The following is a 16,405-nucleotide window of genomic DNA, read 5'->3' on the forward strand; positions in this document are numbered from 1 at the left end:
ATCCGAACCCAAGCCGAACCCGACAGCTTCTAGAGGGTTGCCAAATCAAAACCCCGGGATCCCCTCTATCTCTAGCCGGCCTTATCTCTAAGGAAATCTCCCCGCCGCCGTGTCCGAGTCGATCCGCCGTCGCCCTGGAGTCCTAGCGCACCACACCCTTCCGAACCCGCCTATATAGCTAGCCCGAACACCCTCGACTAGTTCCCATCGCCAATTCGCCAAAACCCGAGCCTCCTCGCCGAGACTCAACTCGCTGCCGACACCACAGCCACCGCCTCTGCACGAGCTTGCCGCCCCGTCGATCCCGAGCATCCCGGAGCCTTCCAAGCCCACCATCGGAACCACGTGACCCCACAGAAGCTTTTCCGGCCCTCGCCACCACTGATTGATCGCCGGAGCGCCATCCCCGACAAAGTCCCGAGCCTTCCGCCGCCCCTTGTCGTCGCCAAGCTCCTCCAGTGTCGATCTGCTCTCGGTAAGCCCTCAAACGAGATGCCCTCTCCCTCCTGATGCTATTCCGCCGCTTGTTGTCGTGATCCAAGGCCGGCGACGAGGTTTGCACTTGTCTCCGGCGAGTCACCGCCGTGCCCGAGCTCGGCTCCGCCGAGGAACACCCTGCCGACCGCCCAAACCTTCCTTAGCCGTCGGACCTGAAGCCCTCGGCCCAGATTAGATCTGTTCTTACCCCTTCGGTCAACCAACCAGAAGTTGCCACGTGTTACCACTTAACCAAGTCAGCAGCCATGCCATGTCAACCATCCACCTCAGCCACCACCTCAACCTTTCTGCTGATGTGTCACCCTTGTCACCATGCCACGTCAACCTGAGCTACCCAGTCAGTAATTCAAACCTTTTTCAGTATAAAAATAAATTTGATAATTCCTTTAATTGGTAATTTTGCAATTTAGCCCCTGAACTTTTCTAAAATAACAAAAAGAGCCCTATCTTTTGACAGTTAGGTCCCTATACTTTTTCATAATTACATTTTGGTCCCTCTATTTTTACAAAAAGGTCCCTAGACTTTCTGTTAATTCAATTTAGGTCCTTTTCTTTTTCGAGATTTAACTCTAGACTTGTTTTAGCCCTAACTTTTTCATCGTAACTCCGATTTAAGCGATTCTTGCGCCGATGGATTCGTTTATCAGTGCTCTTTCTTTTTAGCCAGTTTTTATCTCGTTGTTCTTTTGTTTTGTGCTTTGTTTTTAGTGTATCTTGTTTGTTTATTTGCCGATGATTGTGCGATTAGCCGATAACGTTCCGGATCAATTTGAAGAACAGCAAGACCAGGAGCAAGAATACACTGAGCAGCAGCAAGGAGATGGCAAGTGTCCTTGATCATATTGAACCTACATTTTTAAATGTTTTGTTTTACAAAACTGCATGCAATGTCTGTCAATATGATGGGTAGTCACCTATGTTAGGATTTTGCCCTAGATATTCCCTTATCGTCCCTTGGAACCTAGATGGTTTATGGTTAGGAGTCTTTTATGGGTAGATTGCTTAGCCTTACTTTTGGGATATTGGGAAGTGTCATAATTTTGACTAACGGACATATGCAATAATGATGATTAATATGATAATGTTTTAGCAACATGGAACCTTAGGTCTTGAGCATAGGGATGTTGGTGATAGTTGTCATGATTATGACGTTGGTTTAGTGTTTGCTCAAGTAACCTAAGTAAGGACCGGTTCGTGGAGCGACAACCCAAGAAGTAACGTACCAACCACGAGACTGATATGGGTAAGGTGTGACATACTGATTAGAGTTTGTCCAGTGTGCGTTGGGTCAGCACAAAAGGGGGCTTCTGGGTAGGAGCTTTGCTTGCGTAAAGCCTGGCGGTGAAACCTAGTGGGCAGACATACACTGGATTAGTCTCTGGTTAGTGGAAAGTGTCATACAGTGATTCTTGGCGGCACACCACTGGCTGTGTTAAGTGTCTTGCAAACACGGCAACATGGAATTCACTGACTCATGGGTAAAGTTGGATAACCTCTGCAGAGTGTAAAACTGTTATAACAGCCGTTCTCATGGATATGAGAGACTTGGATCCTCACATAATTAGATGGGGGTTTGGTTTTGGTTCTAGTACAGGGAGTACTAGATGTTGTGGTTTTGGTCTTAGTACAGGGAGTACTAGACGGTTGTGGTATGCAGGGTGGGGAACCTTGTATGCTAAATGATGGATTGTTGAGTTACATTCATTTAATACATGTCTAATGCTTTTGAGTCCAAATGTGTTTTCATTTCTCGCATTTACGCAAATAATACCTTGTGTCAGCCTATTCTTGATATAAGCCTGCATGTCATTATTTTCCCACACTTGCTGAGTACATTATGTGCTCACCCTTGCTTTCTCCTACCAAAAACATATGCTGCTCAGTGGAAGACTTTGAGGATTTCCAAGACGACGACCTGGTGTTCTAAGGAGCGTGTCTTCCAGTCGGTGCCTGTGGAGTTTTGGTCGCCAATGCTTTCGTCCCGCTGCCGCTGTTTAGATGATGTCATTTAGGTTAAATTTGAGGTTTCTTAGGTGAAGTCTTTTATTGTAAGAAGTGAGCGTTTGATTAAATAAAGTATTGCTTTTGTTACTTCACCTATGACGTCCTTATGTGTGTTAAACTTCCTGGGCACACATAAGCCGCACTTGGTTTTGGCCGTTAAAACCGGGTGTAACAATTCCCCTGGCAGTGCAGCAGCAGGCCGCAATTGGCGACCAGCTCACCTCCAGGGTTGCTTGTACCATAATAGTTGCTATGGTAGATATTTATCTTCTATGTAGGGTTAAAAGTAGTTATGCAGGATAAGGCTATGTAATTCGGCCAGGTGCTAGATATTTGTATATGGTGATAACTTATATGCCAAGCTACGTACAACCCTATAAATAGGGGGCCATGGTCTCCTAGGGGAAGGAGACAGATACACACAAACACAAAGACACATAGTGATACTTCACCTAGACCAATCTTTTCGACTATCAATACATTTTATGTGTCCTTTCCTCTCAAACTTAGTCTCAAGCTTGAGTCTCCTTCTTAGAAGAAACTCACACCGTACTTGTTAGCGCAAGACCCCCTCTTGCTCCAACATTACCTTTGTTATCTTCCTCAGCTAATATAGTTGCATTAGCATTTGTACCTTTTTTACACATGTATGGAGCTGCAGATGTCTCCTCTTTTTCCTTGTTCTTCTTCCCTCCATCCATCATTTTGTTGATTTTGTTATCCTGTAAAAGGTTAGCAACAACAAGAGACAAAGAGCTAGATATATTCTCTATTGAAACTAAGGAATCTTTGTACTTCAAAGCATAACATGGCAACTCATTATCAAAAATTTCAGCAAGGTCAGATTTAGTGGCAAACATAACGCATACTTGCTAATTTTCAGATTATACTCACGCTTTTTTTTCTCATTTTCAGCTATCTCTTTTTCACATTTTACAATTTTAGTAAGGGTTAAAGGTAGAAAAGTTATTTTGTTTCCATTATACATAAGGGTGTACTTATTACTTGTATCATAATGTATTGCATCAGTATCACACTCCCCTGGTCGTCCTAACAAAAGTGAGCAAACTTGCATGGGTACTATATCGAAATCAGCACAATCATGGTATGAACCAATAGAAAAATACACTATAGCAATTTGTTTATCTTCACCTTACCGCTATTGTTGAACAACTAAATATGGTATGGGCGAGGATGTGTTTTTGTCGGCAAGGCAAGCTTTTTGATCAAATATGAACTTACCAAGTAGTTGCAGCTCCCTCTATCAATAATTACTCAAACACGGTAATCCTTGACATCTGAAATAAATTGTGGCATTATAGCTATTCCACTTGCTCCATTTGAGTACTTAACACTTGCTGCACAATGAGGGTCCTATAATTTTTTGTGGCAGTGGCACTGGACACTTCCTCGTTGTCGATATCCGTTCATGTTCATCCTCATCACTTGTATGGTTAGCTGTAAGAGCATATTCATCCTTAACATCACTAGTACTTATATATTCATCATCTTCTGTTCTAATGTACACTCACTGACTTGGGCAATCCTTTATGATGTGGCCCATTCCCTTGCATCGGTGGCAAACAATCCCAGTCGAACGGCCTATAGAAGCAACCAAATAAGAGCTCTTAGTTGGAGCCTGCACACTAGCAGAATTGCTTACCTCAGGAGCATGTGACGGTGTCGAAGGGGCTGCTGAGTGCACCCTACTCGAGAAGGGGGCATCAGACTGAGTAGCTGATCGTGGGGCTACTTTGACTTGTCTCAGCATTGATTTTGAAGTAGTCGAGCTTCCAAAATTGTTCCTTGGCCTCTGTTATCGTCCCAACAACTCTTTTTCTGCCAAACATACAAGCTGGAACAAACTAGGAAACTATCGTATTCTTTGTAATAAACTATGTCTTAAAATTCACACCTTAACTGTCCATAAAAGTGTGCCATTACAGCCTCTTCATCCTCAATAATATCACAACATAACATACTAATTTGTAACTCCTGATAATATTCTTCTACAGATCTATCACCTTGGTTTAAGTGATGCAATTTCTTACACAAATCATGTTTAAAAAAGGGTAGAATAAATCTGTTATGCATAGCAACTTTTAAAGCATTCCATGTAGTAGGTCATAATCCGTCGATGCATACTCTATTCCACCAGATGATTGTAAAGTCTTTAAATACACTAGTGGCTTGCCTAACTCTATACATTTCAGGAATCAAATAAGCATTAAACTTCTGATTGACCATCATCTCCCAATCTAAATACTTTTCAGTATCATAAGCACCCGCAAAAGATGGTATAGTAAACTTAACCTTAACAAATGGGTCATTATTAACACGTGGGTTATGTTGCTAAAAACTATTACCTCTCATACCTTGATGGTTGAAGTTCAATCGATTCCATTATCGTGCATCAAAAGCATCTTGTTCTTGCCTCAAAATTTCATCATCCACGACAGACTCCTCTTGTTCATGGGCTACACTATGAGGATCCTCACACCCATTGTTCGATGGCTGATTAGCCAACCTATCAAAATGTGCGTTGAGCATTGCAATACTATTATTGAGTCATTGCAATGTAGTATTTGTTTCCACAAGCTACTTATTGATGTCGTCATTAATAGCTTGTTGGTGCTCATCCAGCACAATTGTGAGTTCTTCCCTCAAAACACACTCTTGCACATCCGATGCTTCACCTGTCATGGTTAGTAGCATATAGGAGATAACAAATATATTATCCCTATCAACTACTAGGTGGTGGAGGTGAAGGTAGAGTCACACACTCTCAAGCGTCTTACCATGCTCTTGTAAGTGTTTTTACCAATCACAGTAGTTGGAACAACTAGTGGCTAGGTTGTGATACCTTATCGGGTGCGAATGAGGTAGTTGAAAGGTTAGAACTGTTCTGATCAAGATAAGGTGGAGCTCAAACAAGCAATATTTAGTAGTAATGAATAGCAATAACTAAAATCAGATTAGCAAAACTGAATAAAAGTCTAAAGTACTTGTCACAGTTGCTGGCTCGAACACGTTCCTAGAACTAGCTCAAGCAAGCCGAAAATAGAATAGGCACAAGCACAATGGAACAAAATTTGCAATGCAAAATGAATTCTCTTTCTTTCTGATTGTTTTTTTGGGCACTCTTTTCTTCTTGCTTTATTTTCTCTCTTTTTTGCACTCTTTGCTTCTTGCTTTTTTTTTACGAATGTGACGCAGACTCAAAACTCTTCTACTACCATTTCTAGGTCCAATGAGGTGGGTGGGACATAAACTTTTGTCAAAGATCAGGGGTATAAAGGTAATAAAAAGACTCAAAACTCTCTCTCTCTCTCTCTGAATTTTTGCTTCCTCTATTTTGGCTATGGAATTTCTACTCGAACTTTGTCTAGAAGACTTGATATGATGGAAGTGTGTGGGTGTCCGAGAGCAACGAGAAATAGGTAGACTTTGACTAGGTTGTAAATGCAAATCCGAGTGGGTGGACGAATTCGACTAGATGGTCGAACTCAAGTAGGTGGCGCAACACGACTAGTGGTCAAACCTGAGTAGATGGTCAAAGTGACTAGTGGTCCAACCCGAGTATGTGGTCGAACACGACTAGTGGTCGAACCTGAGTTGGTGGTCGAACCAGACTAGTGGTCGAACCCGAGTTGATGGTCGAACCAGACTAGTGGTCAAAGTGGCTGGTGACACAATCTCGGTTATATCAAAGAAGGGCAAGCCGAGAGACACGATGACTAAAACAGCGAAGACTCGATGCTAGAAACTAGAACACGATGACTTGCTAGCAACAATGACACCGACGATGGACTTCAACAGGAAAACTAAAATAAAAATTGCGAAAGGCACAAAGTGGTTTGGATAGAAGAAAAACTAAGATCTAAATCTTTTTTGTGGGGAAATTTTCTAGACTCTAGGTAATGGAATATGACAAAACAAAGGGGATAAACGAGATTACCTAACAAGCAACCGAGACTCTGATACCACATAATAGGGGCATGCTTCATCTTCCAAAAGTAATATGATAAGTCAATTGATAGAGTTTTGATGTTCATGATCCAAAGGCTCCGATCAAAATAGTTTGAAAACCCTAGCAACCACTACACCACTACTCTGTGGTTATCAACCATACCAAGATGCGGTTGACCTCACAAGAAAGATTTTTCTGTAAGCGAATCGATAACACAAGCAAGAACAGGTAGATGCAATCTGAATGTTGCTAATTACTAATGAAGTACTTGAGTTGGGTTTCCACAAACTGATATACGGCAAAATTGTCTAAAATAGAATAATCTAAGCAAAACTCGAGCCTAAATTATGATGGCTACTGTATATATATATAGGGGAAATGTGAGGAGGCCGACCTGGGGTAGTGCAGCCATGGATAGAGGTGTACATAACCTAGACTCCTATCCTGACATGATTATAAGACCTGAATATTTGATCGAGACCAGATCTATTGGAAATGGCTCATCATAAGCTTACTAGCAAGTGCAAGAAGGCCTCAAATAGACTTCGTATGCGAGAGTTATGCCCATTTTGCTGACATGATGTCCAGCAATCATGGTGAAGAATTTAGAGACTTGGCCTTTGAGTGATGACGTCCAGGTAAAGTTTTGATGCTTTTCCCATGTTTCTAAGCAACAGAATAACACAAAAACTTAGTAGTATCTTATTCTTTATGAAGAAAATATGAACAATGAGGAACGAGTTCACCTTGTGTATACCCAAAGGAGCCATGTTTTCATCACCATTTGCCCTGAGGCACCACCCCAAAATAACATGAGTAACCTATACTACTCTTGCCCTTCACCGACATCGACGAGTGTGAAGTAACCGTACACTACTTCTTTCTCACCTGCAAAACTCAATAAAAGCAAGGTGAGTGCAAAGTTACTGACAAGACTTAATCTATATTAGGTACATATAATAACTTGACTCCAAGGATCTGCATTTGGGGATGTGTAGCAAGGAATCAGCCACAAGGTCAAACGAATTTATATGCAAAAGCATTTTATTGACTCAAGAGTGTGAGCATCTACAACTTAATAACTCGTACCTTCCAATCATGAGATCATAACCATAAACATATTTGTCACCAAATCATACTCCTTTCAACATAACCAACACTAGTCACTTCCCAACATACCACAAACATCCCAACATCAGAACTCTATGATTGATGCAGCTGGACATAAGCATGCTCATAACCTAGAGCATGGTAATTCAAATTGATCTTACACCCTAAGGGGGTACTTCATTACCCACATGACTCAGGTCCATCCTCTTGGCCACCAAGACAATCTTTCTCATACCCGAAACTACCCACTTACACATGCCTCTATGGCATTGGAGTTACCACAAGCATGTCTCAGACACATCCGGTTCCCCGCCACCTTGCTTCTCCTCATTCTTTTTATCTATGCGTCATAGGGTCGCAAGTCAAGTGTGTAACACCCAGTTTTAAAGGAATAAAACCAGGCACAACACGTGTATGCCAGAATCAAGTTTCATACATGCGTTATATCATTAGTGTATCATCACAATGCCATCATTACAATAATGATACTAACTTATTACAAAAGGACCCGAAGGTCTAAAAGAAAACACAGCGGAATAAGAGAGCTTCAACGCCAGCGGGTCTTCCATCTTCCACAAGCATCAACCGGGGGCACACCAGCCTAGAAAAGGAGCTCCGCATTGAAGTTGTCCTCATCAAAGGATGCAGCTTCATTGACAGCTTCTGAATAGCAAAGGGATGCAAGAAAAGGGACAACAGGTGTGAGTACAAAATGTACTCCACAAGTGTGGGAAAAACATAATATAGGGCTTTAGTCAAGAAAAGTTAGACACTGGTTTACTGCACTAAGCAACCTTAACCTATGACTTCAACAACAGGCAAACTGTTTACTAAGTGTAAAGAGTTAACCTAATCAAGAGGAACAGCTCATCGGATTCCATCCGACTACCAAACCTCACCAGGCCATCCCATTACTTGGCTACCTGACCACCCATACCAAACATTGATCCCAACTAATCAAGAAGAAATCCAAGCCTCTCTTGACCATGAGCACGGCTGATCGATCAGGTTTATACTGTGCAGAGTTTGCACAGCTTTCCCCACGAGTCGTGATTCCCATATTGTTTCACACTTCTGAGGTGTGGAGCCGGAGTCTCACTACAAGGCCTTTACAAAGCTCTTGCTGATCCATAGGAACCCACTGAGGTTTCACTGCTAACAAACGATTCCATAGCTGGAGAAGCCTCCTTTTATGCAACTTAACCGTCCATTGGTGCCCAAAGAAAGAGAGGGGTGGCTAATTAGTTGGCTAGGTCATACCCATACAAGCCTCGTGGTTGTGCCGTTTAGCCGGGTTACATGCTTCAAGAACAGGTCCTTAGAATTTCACACAAGAACAACCACAAACCAACTGTGCATTACCCACACACGTGCATTCCTGCACCATCATCATACAAACATTCTGTTAGGATCCCTACACCATGTTGCTACAAAATTACCATACCCAATTCTTGTTGCATAATTAACATTTACCCAACTACGATAGCACTAGCATATCTACCCTTCATTACCCTTGATTCTTCAACAACGACAAGGAATAATCATACAAGAGCTAGTAAAACCAAACATGGGATTCCAGTTTAGACAAACATGCAATGAAGGAATAAATAGCTATACATGAATCCTAAAATAGGAGCAAGATATTCAAGCACATTTGTCTTCAGTTGAGGGTTGCTCGAAGTCTTCAAAAACTTGATCTTGCAGATTCCCGAACTGATCACCTACTAAACGACACACTAGAAAAGTACACAAAAGAAACTACTAAGAACAGCACACCAAACAATACTAAAACTAGGTAAAAACTCTACAAAAAGATTCTACACATTGCTAAAAATATTTGAGTGTGAAAATCCCCCAAATTGGAGTTACGAATAAAAAGTTATAAGCTTTTAAAGTTTCAGGGGATTTTCTGCAAATTTTACTTAATTTCAGATATTAAATTGAATAAATTTTATACTAAAAATCTTGATTATTGCGCCTGCTGACGTCATAAACAAATATGAATTATTTTTTAGTTGAAAAACCAATGGACGGTGTCCACGGGCTATGAACCAAAAGGGAGGGCTTGGTCCACCGTGGACCACAGTGGCCGAAGAGGCTCGACACAGTGGCAGGCGACTGGACAGGCGGCCGGAATGGTGCTCTAGTGAATAGGAAACTCTGGTGAGCAGCAAAACATGGAGAGGAGCATGCGAGGGTTCTCACCGAGGGGTCCTCGAAGGCAGAGAGGCTTGGAGGACGGTGGGCGACGGCGAGGTGCAGCCGGCGGAGCTCGGGCACAACGGCAGGAGGTTTTTGGTGGCGGAGAGAGGTCGAAGACTAGCACAACGGGGGCCTCGAGCATCTGCACACACGATGAGGGGGTCAGCTAGGTCAGAGAAGGCTCGTTGGTGAAGAATTGGTGCGGCGGAGCTACTCACTGGAGGCGGAGAAGGTGAAGGCGCCCGAACGAGATAAGGGGCGTGAGCAGGTGGTGGAGGTGCAGAACTTCGTTGTGAAGATGCACGGTAGCTTATAAGGGCGCAAGGGGAACTGAGTGGCTGGGCAATGGAGAAACGGCCGACGCCTCAAATAGCCATGATGGCCGACGGTTACCGCACGAATTCGAGCAATAAAGGGGAATAAACGAGGGGGAAATGGATGGGGCTGATGTGATGGGGCATAAAGGCTTGGATTCGATCATTTCGGGGAGGGGAGAGGATACAAGGAGGTGCAGGATGGCGTGGGGCGGTGGAGGGGATCGAGCCGCCGACAGGAGGAAGAAGGGGAGCCAAACTCGGGGGGCTTGGCTGGGCTTGAGCCAAGCTAACGCGCCAAAGAGAGGGCGCGAGGGGGTGACTCAGGCACGGTGAGAGAGGCCGGCTCGGGCGCAAGCGGGAAGGACAGGAGAAGCCGGGCCGAGGCCCATGTGGGGAGAGGGAGGGAGAGGAATAATGGCCTGGGCTAGGGAAGATTTTGGCCTGGGAGAGATTTAGGAATTTAGGAATTGCTTTTCTTTTATTTTTAAACCATTTTTCAAAAGAGATTTAAACGAGCGCCTTTTAGCAATTTTTTGCAAACATTTTTCACGCATAAAAACCTATTGCAAATACTACAGAATGAATGCATCAAGCACAAATATAGCCTAGAGGAAATTTAAATTTAGAATTTAATTTCTTCTATTTGTACAAAATTTGCAACTCTTATTTAATTCTAGCAAAATTTTAAACTATTGCAAAAATTGAAAATTTAGGGTGTTACAAACCTACCCCCTTAGATTGAATCTTGCCCTCAAGATTTAGAAGGATCGGAGAAGAGATGGGGAAAGTCTGCCTTCAGATCATCCTCTCTTTCCCAAGTTGCTTCCTCTTCTGAGTGATGCTTCCACTACACTTTGCACATATGGACTCGCCTATTTCGGGTAACCTATTCTGACATCTCAAGAATCTTGACCGAACAATCTGAGTAACAGAGATCTGCTCGCACATCCAGTTCTTCTACTGGTAGCTGCTCTTCAGGAACTCTCAGACACTTTTTCAATTGTGACACATGGAAAATATCGTGTACTCCTGAGAGTTGAGGTGGTAACTCATGCTGGTAAGCTACTTCTCCTCATCTTCCTAATATCTTGTAAGGACCAATAAACTGAGGTGAAAGCTTGCCCTTAGCCTTGATTCTGCATAGACCTCTTATAGGCGACACCTTGAGATACACAAAGCCTCCTACTTTGAAAGTTAGTTCTCGACGTTGATTAACTGTATAGCTCTTTTGCCTTGATGAGTAGTTTTTAGATTATTCCTGATCTCCTGTACTTGCCTCTCTGCTTCTCTTAGAACTTCTGGACTAAAAACTTGGCTTTCCCCAGTCTGGATCCAAAACAACGGGGTTCTACACTTTCTTCCATATAAGACTTCAAAAGAAGACATCTTGAGGCTAGCTTGATAACTGTTATTATACGAGAACTCCGCATACAACAGGTTCTTGTCCCAACTGTTACTATTCTTCAATGCACACACTTCTCAACATATCTTCAAGAATTTGATTTACACTTTCTATCTATCTGTCAGTTTGTGGGTGATATGCTGAGCTGAAATTCAACCTTGTATTCATAAATTCATGTAGGTGTTGCCAGAACCGTGAAGCAAACTGACTGCCATGGTCAGATACGATGATCTTGGTACTCCATGCAAACAGATAATTTTGGACATATATAACTCAAGCTAGTTTTTGACCTTGATAGGTTTCTTTGACTGGAATGAAATGAGCTACTTTTGTCTACCGGTCAACTATGACCCATATAGAGTCACACCATGACTGTGTTTGTGGTAGACCCACTATGAAATCCATGCTAATTTTTTCTCACTTCCATTTGGGTACTTTCAATGGCTGTAGCAGCCCTGCGGGTCTCTAATGCTCGGCTTTGACTCGCTGACAGATATCACACAAAGCCATATATTCTGCTACTGCACATTTCATTCCGTACCACAAAAACTGATCATGCGCTTCCCTTGGAATTGTATCCTGAATAGCCTTTAAATCCGGAACACATATCATGCGCTTGTACCACACTGTACCTTGCTCATGTTCAGTGAAATCTGGAGCTTTGCAAACTTTGATGAGCTGCTTGATTTCCAAAATCTTCTCACCCTCAAGCTAACCCTTCCTTATATCTTGTTCAAGCATTGAGTCTATTTCCATTGCAACTATTTCGGTGTTACACACCATTCCCAAATTCAACTCCTTGAATTCCTTGCATAGCTCAAGACTCATCTTTTGAAGAGTTATAACGTGGACCTGAGATTTTCTGCTCAAGGCATCAGCTACTACATTTGCCTTTCCTGGGTCATAGTTGATTCCCAAGTTATAATCCTCGGTAAGTTCTAACCATCTGCATTATATGAGATTAAGATCTGGTTGAGTGAAGATATACTTCAAACTCTTATGATCTGAATAGATCTCACACCTTTGACCTATCAGATAGTGTCTTCATATCTTAAGTGCATGAACTACTGTGGCTAGCTCTAAGTCATGTGTCAGGTAGTTCTCTTCATGTTTCCTTAACTGCCTGGAAGCATATGCTACCACATGACCCTCTTGTATGAGCACACAACCCAAACCTTGAAAGATACATCACAATACACCGAAAATAGCTTCTGGGTGTCAGACATGATCAATACTGGAGCTGAGGTTAACCTTTTTCTTCAACTCATTGAAACTAGCTTTTCAAGCAACTATCCACTTGAACTCTGCTCCTTTCTCTATCAGTTCTGTCATTGGTTTCACTATTTTTTTGGAGAAATATTCTATGAACCGACGATAATATCTTGCTAGACCCATGAAACTGCGGATCTCTAAAACATTCTATGGTGGTTTCCAGTTTAGAACATCACTCACTTTGGATGGGTTCATAGATATACCTCGTGCTAATATAATGTGACCAAGGAAGGGAACTTCCTTCAACCAGAACTCACACTTGCCCACTTTAGCATACATCTGGTTCTCTTTGAGCTTCTGTAATACCATCCTTAGATGTTCTGCGTGCTCTTCCTCGTTCTTGGAGTAAACCAAGATGTCGTCAATAAATACCTTGATAAACTTGTCCAAATACTCCATAAAACCTGGATCATCAGATACATGAAGTAGGCTAGGCATTTGTCAAACCGAAAGATATTATTGTGTACTCATATAGACCATACCGAGTAACTAATGCAGTCTTTGGAATATCCAAGACACAGATCTTTAGTTGATGATACCCATACCGAAGATCGATCTTGGAGAACACACATGCTCCTTTTAATTGGTCAAATAGATCTTCAATACGGGGTAGATGATACTTGTTCTTGATTATTACTTCATTCAGGGCTCGATAATCTATACACATTCTTTGAATTCCATCCCTCTTCGGTACGAAGATAATTAGGGCTTCCCAGAGTGAAAAACTAGGGCGGGGAGAAAATGAGTTGTATTTGTTTGCATGCTTAACCTCTCTATAGAAGGAATACAACATGATTTGCTACCATTTAAGATACGAATTATTCAATTATTAAAAAATTGTCTCTATTTGAGACGGGCGGTCTGACCACTAGGATATCGGTCTGACCACCAAGGGGAGTTTCAGCTGAAAACTCTCTATTCACGCTGGAAGGCACAGTCTTGTTATGCTACTGGTTTGATCGCTGGGCACGGTCCGAGTCGGTTATGACTTGGAGTCCACAATTCCAAGCCAAGGTCGGTTTAGGATGCTATAAAAGGACAGGGTCACGACTAGACAAGGCCAGACCTAGAGGAGACCTAAGTTTTATGTTTGAGAAAGAGAAAGACGTTTCGATGCGTCTTTTGATCTGCAAGTTCCATTTATCTAAGCAACTCAAACAGCCAAGGAATATCTAAGCAAGCATAACATTTCCTGCAAGTTTTAATTTCCTGCAACTCAAACAGCCAAGGCAATACAATGTTCTCGAGCCTCACTCTGCATTAACATCCAACTCAAACAGCAACATAATTTCCTGCAAGTTAACTAATGTTTGCAAAAATTGACCTATTCAGGTCAGAAAATCACAAGGGTTGCCAGATGATGCAACAACGAATAGAGCACTGGTTCACTGCATCTCGCGGTCCTAACAAGGCCTGAAATCATGTTGAGACCTGACTTCAATTTATGGAGTTCGCGGTCCGTCACAACATCTCGCAGTCACTCGTATGATGATTTCAAAACCAAGAAAGAAATACTCTTTTCCCGGCACAATCACAACGATGAACGTCTAGATCTAAATTCACAGGGAGGGAGAGCGAGGAGGGGTCACTCACCTTGAGGGCGCGGGCAGCAGCGCCGTGTGACCTGGACGGCGCAGGCTAGGGCCCAACTTGATGGCGCGGGCTCGGGGGCAACTTGAGGGCGCGGTCGTCGGCGCCACAGGCGGCAGCTGCGCGGGCGGACGCACGGACGGGCGGCATGTGAGGGCAGCAAAGCGATCCGTTTGCAACGGGCAGAGTTTGGAACGTTGGCCCAGTGTCATTTGCGGGTTAATTCAGGTAAACTCGAGGGGGAGGTTGGAACGAGAACAGCCCATTTCTCTCAGAAACTGGCGGTCGGCCGTTTCACGTTTCTATCTCGTTTCTCGGAAACGTTTCGTTTCAAAACGATTATCGCGGTACCGTTTGTTTGGCCTCGGACCGATTCTGACGAGAATCGGCCCCGTTTCTCCGAACTAAACGGCCCCTAAGTGTAGCACAATTTGGGAAACGGAAAAGGAGTCAAAGGTCTGTTTGGAACCGAGAAATTTCGTAGGATTTTGCCAGGATTCCACCCCCAAATCCGTAATGATCTCATGGCAGTTCTCTCAAAAAACGATCTGATGGCTGCCGGACTTTGTCCCAACTAGAACTGCTAAGCTTGCACCGGCAGGTATGTGTGTTCATTTCCACACGTTTTATCTGCTTTCCTGTCTTGATTGATTTGCTAATTTGTTTTCCTGACTTTATCATTTTTAAGCATGTTCATCAGGATAAGTATCTAGTTCTTGACAACTTATGGTTATTAATTTGTCCGTAATTTAGAATGGATTACTCGCAAAAAAATAGAATGCGTAATCTATGGTGGGCTGTTTGGGGCCACGTATCCCTAGCCACATATTGTTCAGGTCGGCCCGTGTAGAAACCCCATCGGTCCAATTCGGCCCAGAACTTGGCCCAGTCGGCTTGCTCGCTTGATTCATAGGACGCTTCGCCCAGTCATCGCCCTCCTCGGGTCCAAATCTGTAATCCTTTCTCCCTCCTCTCAGGAGTCGGCACCTTCCCGTCGTCCCTAGCTAGTTGCGCTGGAGAATGTTGCATAGTGCGTCGAAGGAGCGGAGGAGGACGCGGCTGGGGAGGGTGGCATGAGAGGTTGGAGCAAGCACAAAATGTGGATCCGGGGAGCAGAGGCGGCGCCCTGGACCGATGGCAGGATGGCGGGGGGAGGGGGTGTGCAATGGGCGGTTTCCAGCCTCGTAGGTGGAATGGATGATTCCCGTACTACTTTTACTGAAGGACAGAAAAAACAAGAATTTATTTTATGGAGAGCGTTATAGTGACATTGTTTACTTTCTTATGCCATTGTTTTTCCCCTCAAGCTACGGTTTTCACGTTAAACCTTTGTCAGTTGTTGTCTGGATGAGCTCTGTTTTCTATGCATATTCTAACATAATCCATGAAAATTAAAAAAAGGAGGCGTAGAATTTATAGAACTGATATATGGATGAGAAATTTCAGCATAAAAATTTGGTGTGGTAAGGAGACAAGGGGGCTCCTTGTAATCGCACACCTTGTTGGCACTGATCATACATTTTTTATGAGAATTAAATTTTATAGAATCTTTCTACAAAAGATCTCCATAAGATACTGATTCAGCAATACATTATTTGATCCAACAGCTAGATAGAAGAGGAGAGAGAGGAAAATAACACATGTCATCATAGAAAAGAAAGTCTTTCGTAGGACTCGATCCTATAAAATTTGATTCCCCTTCTGTGAGCTAATAAATCTTACCTCAGATCGTTAAAAAAAAAATCCAAACTGCAGATAGTACAATCTTTTATGGTTCTGCAATAACGTATATTGTGTTAGTCCAAGTCTTGTCGAATTTGTAACAATTGGTTGCTTATGGCTAGTTCTGTTTAGAACACACATTTATTTTCTCTATATCCATGTAGAAATTTAACATTTCTTTTGAAACTCCTGCAGTCCAAACATGCCAGCCGTAAACTATCCTAAACCCACCAGCACGGCTTATATTGATTCATTATTGACGTGTAATGATACTGTAAAAAGAGATAGTAGTCAATTTCTCTCTTAGATCTACTCTGT

This window comes from Phragmites australis, chromosome 7, assembly GCF_958298935.1.
Source record: "Phragmites australis chromosome 7, lpPhrAust1.1, whole genome shotgun sequence".
Classification (NCBI taxonomy): Eukaryota; Viridiplantae; Streptophyta; class Magnoliopsida; order Poales; family Poaceae; genus Phragmites; species Phragmites australis.